The 8,226-nt window shown below is 46.8% G+C and overlaps 1 protein-coding gene across 5 annotated transcripts in view; it reads right to left on the bottom strand.

Moving 5' to 3' along the window:
* Positions 1-8,226, bottom strand: part of Cit (citron rho-interacting serine/threonine kinase) — a 167,977-nt gene that overhangs the window by 50,456 nt on the left and 109,295 nt on the right. The gene's annotated exons all lie outside the window — the stretch shown is intronic.

Below are 8,226 nucleotides of genomic sequence, written 5' to 3'. Positions count from 1 at the left end.
AAAAAAAAAAAAAAAAAACAAAACAAAAAAAAAACCTCTGTCTCGAAAAACCAAAGGATGCTGGGATGTTGTGGGAAATCACAGATCGAAATGAAACAAAGGGACTAAGGAGCAGGAGAGCCCCTGAGGAGGGCAGGGTTACCAGCCAAGAGAGAAATGGTGGTGATTCAGAGCAGTATGGCAGCAGAAATCAGAAAAGTTTAGACAGGAGAACTGAAAGGGCATGAGGGGAACGAGGGACAGACAGACCCAGGGGACCTCAGACTAGAGAGACAGTGTAGATTATAGCACCAATTGCTTAACTGTGAGAGCACAAAGAGCCATCTGGTCTTAGCTAGAGGCAAAAGGAGTCATTTTCTTAAAACAAAATTTATTCTCCATGAAAGTCTATGAGACAACTTAAAAATTTTAGAACTATGACGTTCTCTCTAATATGTCCATTTTCCATTTATAATAGGCTATATAAAGACATGTGAGATAGAGACTAGTACACCCGAAGTCATAGCAATAGAAACTAGACAAGAGAAAACACGGACAAAAAATAATAATAATAAAATTGTAAAAAGAGTTTTAAAAGTGAACAGGGAGCTGCAGAGAGCTGAGACAGTGGGAGCAGAATGTGCATTAACTGGGGTCTCTGGAGGACTTTGGGGTGAGCTGTAGAGAGCTGAGACAGTGGGAGCAGCACGCGCATTAACTGGGGTCTCTGGAGGACTTTGGAGTGAGCTGGAGAAATGCCGCAAGAAGCAATGGCCACCAACGTCCAAAGTTGTTCAAAGCTTTGACCCCACAGACACAAGAACTTCACAAACTCTAAACCTAAGAAACATGAAGACAATTACGCTTAAGTGAATTACATTCAAATTGCTTAAAACCAGCAACAAGGGGGCTGGAAAGATGGCTCAGCGGTTAGGAACACTACCTGCTATTCCAGAGGTCCTGAGTTCAATTCCCAGCAACCACATGGTGGCTCACAACCATCTGTATTGAGATCTAGTGGCCTCTTCTGGCCTGCAGGCATATGTGCAGACATAACACTGTATACATAATGAGTAAATAAATCTTTTTTTAATATTTATTGATGTATTATGTATACAATATTCTGTCTGTATGTATGTCTGAAGGCCAGAAGAGGGCACCAGATCTCATTACAGATGGTTGTGAGCCACCATGTGGTTGCTGGGAATTGAACTCAGGACCTTTGGAAGAGCAGGCAATGCTCTTAACCTCTGAGCCATCTCTCCAGCCCCCGAGTAAATAAATCTTAAACAACAACAACAACAAAAACAGCAACAAGAAACTCATCAAACCAGGCAGAGAAGAACTGTTATACCCAGGGCAACAACGGGAGTGCTGGGAGGCTGATTCCAGGTTGGATTTAACTGTCGCCATCTTAGACCAGAGCAACGTTCATCACCGGGGCTGGGCCCCCATGGGACTGCGACTACCAACATTCCCCTTCACTGGAGAGGGGAGGGCTTTCCTGAGAACACACAGCAGTAAATGATGGCGAAAGAAGGAAACTCGATAGCATAGCTGCCCATAAGCTGTCCATGTTCCTATGAGTAACCCCAATAAATTCCCTAGTTCACTGAGCCAGGCATGGGTGGAATGGTCTCCATAGCTATGAGAAAACATCATGACCAAAAGTAACTTGGGGAGGAAAGGGTTTACTTGGCTTACAGGTTCAATCACTGTCCTTCACTAAGGGAAGCCAAGGCAGGAACTCAAGCAGGAGAGGAGGCTGCAGGCAGAAACTGAAGCAGTCTTGCTCCCCATGGCTCACTCGGCCTTTCTTGTACAATCAGAGACCACATGCCAAGGGGATGGCGCCACCCACAGTGGACTGGGCCCTCCCACATCCGTCAGTAATCCCACAGGCCAAACTGAAACACTTCCTCATTTCAATTCCCTTTTCCCAGATGATGCTGACTTGTGTCAAACTGGCAAAAACAAAAACCTAAGCAGCACAGACACATTAACAAGATCAGATGTTAAAACCACTCTGTGGAAGGGCTGAGCCTGAAGACAATATAGCAGCATTGTAAACATTGCGACAGTGTTTAACCTGTCTGCTTAAAGCTCTGCAGATAGCAGAAGTATCTATCTCTCCCAAGAGAAGATGAAGGAGAGGTTGCCACTGACAAGGGGGAAAGGGAAGTCTCCCCAGAAGACCCACACTGCACAGAAATCCTTCAGGCAGGACAACGGCACTGGAAATTGTGTCTCGATATTATCTATGTAGACTCAAGACTGAGAGTTGCTGAGGGTCTAGTGAGAGGGTCCTAACGTCATGACCTTGAGAGTGACTGTGGATCCTGCCCCTTACTCTACCCCTCCACCCTTGCGTTCTGGTCACAAGGTGAGCAGTATGTGTTCACAGTGCCCCCCCCACCATGTGCTGCTTTGACATAGACTCAAACACAAGAAGCCAGTCATGGACAAGAGCCATCAAACCTGTGACCCCAAACCAGTCATTTTCTCTGTATATGCTAATTGTCTTGGGTTTCCATGATGGCAAGCTAACTAAATATATCCAGCAACGACAAAAGTCTAACTTGCTGGGGTGAGAATAAATATTTACTTAGCTTTAGAACAAAGCCATCTGTACTACTGTTGAAATCTCATTTGCAGCCAGTGACCAAGCAGGGTCTGCTCCCATGAGCCTCCCCAGGTCCCTCTGATGCACGCCATAATCACCATGGAGAAAAGAGAGGATTTATCGAGAAAGAACGGGCTCTTATATTAATCACCTCTACATCAGGGGTCAGCAAGAATTGTGTGTTTTTTATTTTTTGTTTTAATGGGAGAGATAGGAGATATTTTTGGTCTGTAAGCCAATTTGATCTACTTAAATATGTCCTCACAGGGCAAAGGTCACTATCGAAAATATGCAAATGAGACTGGAGAGAGGCCTTGAGCTTATTCTCCAGCACCCACCTAAAAAGCCAAGCTCCCAAGAGCATAGCTATAACCTTAGCACAGGGGGTGGGGAGGGCAGAGACAGGAGGGTCCCAGGACTCACTGGCCAGCCACTCTAGTCAATTGGCAAATTATAGATTTAATGGAACACTGTTTCAAGAATACTTGATGGAGACCTTTGGCCTCTGTATCCCATGACATACACATGTAGATACATCCATACATATACCACCTCTCCCTCTCTCCACTTGGTATAAACTCTCAAAATAAATAAGAAACAGAGGGTGAACTCAGTTCTTTCCATTCTAAGGCTCGCTGGGCCACACAGAGGTGCTGAAGCCCTCTTCTACATCCCTATTTGTTACACTTTATTAATAGCAAAGATTCCAAGAAGTCTACACCATTAAAAACTCATTCAACTGTCCCTTGGAATCAGAAATTTCAGTCATGGATGATTCATTCCCATTAAAATTCACCATTATGAGGCATTTGGATCATTTGGACACATCAGACACCAATCCTCACAGAGGCAAGCTGTAATGAGCCGCCATCATCGATGGGGAGGCATGAATAGAGAATGTAAGCAGGCCCTGGTGTGTGCCAGCATCGCCACCGGCTTTGAGGACCACCCAGCTGAGCCCAGAAAGGAAACAGTAAGAGGGGCTGGAGACATGACTCAGCAGTTAGGGGCATTTGTTCTTGTAGAGGACCTGGATTTGGTTCTTGGCACCAACATGGCCGCTCACAACCACCTTTAACTGGTTCCAGGTGATCTGTGACCCTGTTATGGCTTCCTCAGGCACTGCATGCACATTTTAGACATGCCAACAAAACACCCACACATATAAAATAAAAATTAATAAATCTAGCCGGGTGGTGGTGGTGCACACCTTCAATTCCAGCATTTGGGAGGTGGATCTCTGAGTCTGAGGGAAGCCTGGTTTACAGAATGAGTTCCAGGATAGTCAAGGCTACACAAAGAAACCCTGTCTTGAAAATCCAATAATAATAATAATAATAATAATAATAATAATAATAATAATAATAATAATAATAAATCCTTTTTAAAAACTGAAAAGAAAATGGTAGGAGATATTAACGTTCCTTTAAACTGGGAGATAGGACCCACACAACATGCATTCAAAGACAGTGATATACCTGAGACAGGCCAAGGAAACCACTGGGGGCTAACTAAGCATTGGGGGGGGGGCTAAAGAGAATATTTATTTTCTAAAATTATCAGGGACCCCAGTGAAGACGTTAACATAGTGGACTATGCCACACAGACATGAAAGCAGCCTGACCTCAGGAACCCGCAGGGATGCCCAGGCCCACCTGGGTAGAGGCGTGGCCTCTGGGCCTGGGACACTCTGGTTGTCTTTGGGAGTCTTTGCACATCCAGTAATGGGAAGGAGAGTTATGAGAAAAGGGAACCTGAACTACAAGGGTTGAGACCAGGAAGGCAGCGCTCAGTGCCTAGCAGCTTCCGGGATCCACAGCCCGCAGGCCTCCATCCTTCCTGGCTCACACCTTCACTACTCTGCCAACAGCTAACTAACACAAGGCTTGATGTTTGCGTGAAGGAATGAGAGCCTGCACTGATTAACGACTCCCACAGATCAAAGGCAACGGCGTTGGGTTCTGTAGTAGTCGCACTGCGCAGCGAGGAGGAGCTTTTCATCGGGGCCCACAGGGTTCGGCCACTTGTTATTCAGCTAAGAGCATGGGGTCAGGACCACAGAGCCACCCGCAGAGCCTTGCTGGTGCATACAGAGCGCATGCCACTTCTCTTTCAGGCTATTCAGGGTAACTCTGACGTCCAAAACACAGCTGTGCGCCACCGAGTCTGCGGGTGCCAGTTCTGCAGGGAGGGGTGGGTCCGTCTTCTGGATGGAGAGTGGACAGAAAATTGTCGTCTGTTTCAGGAGGTCTCTAAAGCACGGTGGTTACAGTCTGACTCTGCAGCAGGTGTCTACCTTAACCCAACTTCAGCTTTAACAGGCAGTTCCAATGCAAAAGCAGCCAAGAGGCTGGACAATGTGAGCAGAGGAGGACAAAGAAAGCACAAGAGTCTCCTGGCCGCTCCGCCAAGCACCTTCAATGGAGAACTCTAATGTAAGAGGGTTCCATCTAATTTGGCCCAGGGATGGAGGCCGGACCAAGTGACTGCTCCCTTCCCATCCTGGGAGAAGACCACCTCTTTGAATTAAGCAATAACAGCCCATTTGACCATTCTCTCTATTATTAAAATACACCAAGCTGTGAGACTCACAAACCTCCTACGAGATCACTATAGATCTGGCTGCTTTAATTTGATTGACGCTCATGTTGGATCTAAATGTGGCCCTTGAACAATGAGAAAGTAATATGCGTTTGTAGCTATTTTCCTTTTCTTAGGAAATATGCCCTTCGAAACCAAGCTAACCAAGTTCTTTACTTGGCAGCCGCATGCTCTCCATAACCAGGTCTGAGAGACAATCAAGATGGAGGCAAAAAGGCAAAGGCTCAGGCCTCAGAATGGAACGGAAGCCTATGGGGATGAGGTGGAGGGCTTCCCAGGATATGGAGGGGTTCCCCACGACAGGTTCACAAACAGCTGCTATTCCCTGTCTTCCCTGGACCAAGGTCTTTGGTGTGGGCTCAGACGCTCATGGGCTGGTGTACCAGCATCTTCAACCATCAGTTTGAGCAAGTTCTATAGTTCATGTACCTTCATGTGCGCGAGAGAGAGACAGAAAGAGAGACAGACAGAGACAGAGAGAGAGAGAGAGAGAGAGAGAGAGAGAGAGAGAGAGAGAGAGAGAGAGAGCGCACCTGAGACTTTAGAACTAGGGATGACTTTTATTTTCTGGTTTCTGTTTTTTTTGTTTTTTTTTTGGGGGGGGGTTGTACAGATTCTTGGAGGCAGCGAGCTCATCCAACTAAATTAAGTCGTCACTAGCTGCTGTGACAGGCTTCCAGCAGCCAGGAGACACAGCACATTCCAACCAAAGCAGTAAGGCAGGATTTAAGGGGCTCATTTCCCACAGATAAACGGCAGTGACGCACGCTCTATTTTATGTCCTCCTCTGTCCAAACGCACAGGAAAGATACACGACCACTGCCTGCCCTCCCGATTCCCACAGAACCCGAGATACACGGATCACCCTTGAGCGCTGCAGAGAAAAATGAATTGAGGAATCGCAGGCTGATATCCTGGGGAGAAAAGGCTAAAAACACCACATTAGGCACACAGTAAATGCTCTTTGTCAACGGATTAAGTCAGTGATGTCTCGAGTTTTGCTGCTGAGTTTGAATGTGCTCAGAGTACAACCAGAAAAACAGATGACATAATGCATTAAGTAACAGTGTTCTCCCAATGGCAGCTAGGAAAAGCTGTCTGTCTGCCTGACCTCCTCTCCACTTGCTCAACTACAGTGAAAATTTACATCTTCTTGGCATGCATTCCTTAGAGATCACTTCTTTCCTTCACCCTTCTTTCCCCCTTCCTCCCTTCCTTCCTCCCTCCCTCCCTCCCTCCCTCCCTCCCTCCCTCCCTTCCTCCCTCCATCATGTCTCCTATCACCTACTCTCCGTTACCTTTTCACTCTCACTGGGCCCAGCTCTCCTGCTTCGTACCTTGCCAAACTACTTTCAGTCCACTCTCAAGGCAGAATATAAACAAAGAAATGGTATGGTTTTTTTCCCCCACACTAAATGTTGGGGGCAAGCGGCATCATAATGAGTGTTCTCATAGAGATGATTGGATTTGGGGGCAATCAATATCCAGACTTGGCAGACGTTCCAGAAAACCAAGGCTGCATAGAGCGCCTTCCTTACAGAACTTGTTCTGTGTCACGGGTATCGTGTAAGCCACCGTGGCGTCCACTGGTCTTCAGGGGACCCTGTCCCTGGAAGATCGCATTTTCAATCTTGTTTAAATAATGGTAACCCTAAACCCAACAGCAGGAGGCAACTTGTAACTATGAAGCTAGTTTAAAGATGGACAGATAGGCACACATACATTATTAAACAAGGTAAACCATAAGCCACTAATGGAAATGACATAGAAGAGTAATTCTGCCCTAAGAGACGCAGAGATACTGGCTGAAGTGAACAGGACCAGCGTCCAATTGGGATTGGAATTGATAAGGCACCCATTATTAAAAAAAAAATCATTGAACAAATCAGCTGTTTTGTGCCCTGCCCACAGGAAAGGGTACCCTGACCAGCAGGCATGACTGTACCCATCTGCTTGGCAGGAACAGTGTGTTACCATGAGGACTGTGTGGGCTGTCTAATATAGCCAGTGAAGCTCATCCCATTTTCTGAGCCTGTGCCCGCCACGCAGCCTTCCAAAAGTAATGGGGCTTGCTTGCTTTCTTTAAAGATTTATTTTATCTATGTGCATGCATGCATGTGTATGTGTGTCTGTGTATGTATGAGAGAGACAGACAGATACACACACACACACACACACAGAGAGAGAGAGAGAGAGAGAGAGAGAGAGAGAGAGAGAGAGAATATGCAGGAGGGAAGGCTTCAGAAGAGGGCATCAGACCACCTAGAGCTGGAGTTAAACAGCATGGTTTCTGGGAACCAAACTTGGAAGTAATAGATGTAAGTGTTCCTAACCACGGAGCCATCTCTCCAGCCCTCAGTAATGGGGTCTTCTAAGTAATCTGCCCTGAACGGGAGATGTCAGGACCCCCCACTCAGAGCATCCCAGCCAACAGCTCCTTTCCCCGGAAGCTGATGGGTTGGCATTCCATGGGAAAGCCTCGCATGCCCTCCACTGTGTGTCTGTTAGCCTGGATCGGTCCCTGGGGGATGGACGGTGATGGCGAGCACGGCCAGAAGATAGTCCAGAAAGAATGGAAGTGTGAGTCCAGTGAGGTCTCCCATAGTAAACCTCAGGAGAGCTCTCTCCAGCTTGGTACCCTGTCTCTCAAAGGGCAGGGATGTTAGACTGCTTTTAGAGAAATGATCTCTCGTCCAGACAACTCTTTCCCACCTAGGATCATACCAGAGGCATGAAAAAGACATGAACAGGACTGAAGAGATGGCTCAGGAGTTAACAGTGTGTACCTCTCTTCCAGGACCCAAGTTGCATTACCAGCATCCACGCCAGGTGGCTCACAACATCCTGTAACCTCAGCTCCAGGGACTCTGACACCCTCTTCTGGCCTCCACAGGCATTGCACTCATGTGGCACATATTCATTCATTCATTCACACACACACACACACACACACACACACACACACACACACACACGTGTAAATTAAAAAAAACTGGACTCTCTGAACATAGCGGACAATGAGG

This window comes from Microtus ochrogaster, chromosome 2, assembly GCF_000317375.1.
Source record: "Microtus ochrogaster isolate Prairie Vole_2 chromosome 2, MicOch1.0, whole genome shotgun sequence".
Lineage (NCBI taxonomy): Eukaryota > Metazoa > Chordata > Mammalia > Rodentia > Cricetidae > Microtus > Microtus ochrogaster.
Note: the sequence above shows the minus strand (reverse complement) of the source record. Positions and strands in the feature narration are given on the sequence as shown.